The sequence below is a fragment of the Papio anubis genome, chromosome 13 (genome assembly GCF_008728515.1).
Source record: "Papio anubis isolate 15944 chromosome 13, Panubis1.0, whole genome shotgun sequence".
Taxonomy (NCBI): Eukaryota; Metazoa; Chordata; class Mammalia; order Primates; family Cercopithecidae; genus Papio; species Papio anubis.
Genome location: NC_044988.1, coordinates 104,042,873 through 104,046,323, shown reverse-complemented (window position 1 = coordinate 104,046,323; position 3,451 = coordinate 104,042,873). Strand labels below are relative to the sequence as shown.

The 3,451-nt window shown below is 53.3% G+C and overlaps 1 long non-coding RNA gene across 1 annotated transcript; it reads left to right on the top strand.

Annotated features, from left to right (window-relative positions):
• Positions 1-895: 895 nt before the first annotated feature.
• On the top strand, positions 896-3,188 carry LOC103878076. The gene is made up of 2 exons (XR_638057.4): positions 896-2,317; positions 2,842-3,188. It is a non-coding gene; the product is annotated as an uncharacterized LOC103878076 (long non-coding RNA).
• Positions 3,189-3,451: the final 263 nt, after the last annotated feature.

The following is a 3,451-nucleotide window of genomic DNA, read 5'->3' as shown; positions in this document are numbered from 1 at the left end:
TTGCGTTAGAATGTTGAGGGTGTTGGGCCTCATGGGCAGCCTCTGACCTCTCCTGCCCTCCTTTTGCCTGCCCCTCCTTAAGTCGGCACCCTAAACTTCTCCCGCCTTTCGGATTGTGGGTCTTAAGACCCTCTCATGAGAGGGTCCCATCCTACGCCATGGGGGAAGGAATGCTGACGTCATGAAGCTTCCCTAAAATCCCAAGAGGACTCGGTTCGGTGAGGTTCCTGGAGGGTGGTGCAGCCAGGAAGGATGTGGGAGCTCTGAGTCCCTTCTTCCCGCCTCAGCCTATGTGGGGAAAAGAAAGAGAGATCAGCCTGTTACTGTGTCTATATAGAAAGAAGTAGACATAAGAGACTCCATTTTGTTCTGTATTTGAGATGCTGTTAATCTGTGACCCTACCCCCAACCTTGTCCTTGCAAGAGACATGTGCTGTGGTGACTCAAAGGTTTAATGGATTTGGGGCTGTGCAGGATGTGTCTTTGTTAAACAAGTGCCTGAAGGCAGCTTGCTGGTTAAAAATCCGGCCCGTCCCTGGGCAATGGAACATCTCGGTGTGAGACCCGATTGTATGCTCTGTTTACTGAGATAGGACTTGCTGGCAGGACTTGCTGGCGCAATGCTGCTAAGAGGTTTATGGAGATGTTTGTATATGCATATCAAGGCCCAGCATTTGCCTTTGAACTTATTCATGTCACAGAGATCTTTGTCCACATGTCTTACTGCTAATTTTCTCCCTTCGATGATCCTATTGTCCTGCCACTCCCTTATCTTTAAGATGGTAAAGATAATTCTCAATAAATACTAAGGGAACTCAGAGACCGGTGCTGGTTGGGTCCTCTGTAAGCTGAGCGCTGGTCTCCTGGGCCCACTTTTTCTTTCTCTATACTTTGTCTCTGTGTCTCATTTCTTTTCTCAAGTCTCTCGTTCCACCTAATGAGAAACGCCCACAGGTGTGGAGGGGCAGGCCACCCCTTCAAGCCTATGCGTCTCTTCATCTGTGTCCTTTGCAATAGTCTTTTTCATTAATCCGTAAATGTAAGTGTTTGCCTGAGCTCTGCGAGCTGCCCCAGCAAATTAACAAAATCGGAAGGAGTGGGTCATGGGAACACCAACCTGAAGCCGGCCAGTCAGAAGTTCCAGGGGCCCAGACTTGCGGCTGGTGTGTGTAGGGGGCAGCCTTGGGGGTCACAGAAGTCTTGTCCTGTGTTGATGACTGTTGAAGTGTGACAGTAGAGGAGAAACACAGTTCAGGCGAGAGGTTTCCCTGCACAAGTTACGAACCACGTGACCTGGCACAGCTTTCCCGACCTGTGCCCCTTCCTCGCCTACTGGGGGGTAATGAGATCAATGTCATAGCCTGAGCAAGAGCCCAGAAGGCGGCTGGGTGCATGGGCAAACCTCGAGAAATGTGAGCTCGTATGTGAGGCATACGACATGCTGAACAGCGTGCCATGTCCATGGTGCCGCTTTGAGTGCAGTGACTTTCTGATTATAAAGGCCCTGCGTGCTCAGTAAAGAGTCTGGAGAAATGCAGAAAATTTAAAGAACATGAAGAGCTGCCCAGAAATAACAACTATGAACGTTTCAGAGGCCCCTCATCCTTTTCCTGTGTACACTGTGGCACAGCTACACCGTCCCCTGCCTGGGGTCCCGGAACATGAGAGCATCCACTGCCACCCTGACTCATGCGTGTCCTCAGCTGGGCTCCTGTGCTGACCACAATCCCATTCCCTGATGGCAGCCGGCCAGTCTGCCAGGATATTCCTCCTCGGCTCAGGACAGCCCCACTGCCGAGTCCCCAGCATGCGCTGACTTGGGTACTCCCTATGTTGAGTCGACCATTAGGCCCATCATGCTGATGCAGAGTAGGGAGCCCCAAAGTGGGGCTGGGCCCGCTTGGGTTCTTCTCTTCACCCAGGAAAGACTTCAAGGGTGAGCCCATGGTGGGGTGGAAGAAACAGCTTTATTGACGAGGCAGTGTTGCAGCTCCGTGACGGTCCCTGCAGAGCGGGGCTACCCCACAGGCAGTGCGCCGAGAGGAGCAGCTCAGGGCGGTTCTGCGGTCATGTCTATATCTACTTTTAATAACATGTAGATTAAGGGGTGGTTTATGCAGAAATTTCTAGATCCTGAAGTTATTGCCCTGGAAAGAGGAGGTAACACCCAGGTGTTGCCATGGCAGCGGTCAGCTCACACTGGTGGGCGTGTCTTATGGAAAGGTGCTTCTACCCCATCCCTGTTTTAGTTGGTCCTCAGTTTGGTCCAGTGCCTGAGCCCCGCCCCTGGAGTGGAGTGCCACCTCTCCACTGCAATGTGAGTGGGGACAGATTCCCGGGGGCACCCAGCTGAAGGTCACATCCTGCCGGAAGAGCTAAGACCACACCTGTCTGTCTGATTTCTGAAGCTGGGCTCTCATCCCTCGGATCTCTGGCTCCCTTCTTGTCCCAGAGGCCAAGGGGTTGGGGGGCTAAATATTTCGGGACCTTTAGACCATACTTGTAGAAGGGTGTGCAGGCGGGGGGACTGAGGCCAGTAAAGGTCACACTTGTAGAGGGGTGTGCAGGCGGGAGGGACTGAGGCCAGGTTCCGGCTCTGACTGGCGGCCTTCCCAGGCCCTGAGGTTTCTCCAGGGTCAACCCCGTGGCCCACTGGCAGCTGAGTCACACAGAGTGATTGCTGGTCGTGTCCTTGATTGAGAGCAATGCACTCAGAGCATCCTCCGCTCATAAATAGCAGGAAGCAAAGGCCATTAGGAGAGCATATGGTACCTCTAGGCCATTTCTGCCTCTGGCCCCGTCACTGCCACAGTGGCTGAAACTCGTCTTCTGTCCTGACAGGTTTCCCTAGAAACCCATCGATTTATAGCGTCTGTAGCTGGCCTTTTGGAGACCCCAGACCAAACTGTGTTAGAAAACAACAGCAACAACAAAACTCCTATTTCTCCAAATGGCCCTGGAAGACGCACCGACTGTGCCCTCAAGACCCTGTGTGTGGGGCGTCCGCCTCCCTGGGCGCATGGAGTTGGCTGGTGACCAGGGTGTAAGGGTGCATACTGGGCAAGGACGGGCTGAGGCAGGCGGCAAGGTCCGCATCATCCCCACCCATCTGTGATCCCTGGTCACAGATGATAGACCCATCCATCCACCTTTCTGAAACTGTTGCCAATGCACCCTGAATTCGGGAATGCTCTCCTCTCTCTTCTTTCTCCCCTTGCCAGACTCAGGGCAGAGATGGTGGCTGACGTTTTTCCCCAAGGGTGAGGACAAGGAATGACCAAAAGATCATCATCCCAGGGGCTTTGGGAATGTGGGCCCTGCTGCGTTTCCTCCAGCAGAAGGGTTTCTTCCCTTCAGTTTCCATCAATTTTCAGGGAGGACAAAGGTCCCTTTTGCTACCTGATCTCTGTCTCACGCTCTGCAAACCCATCCTGCAGGCTGCAGGCACGGT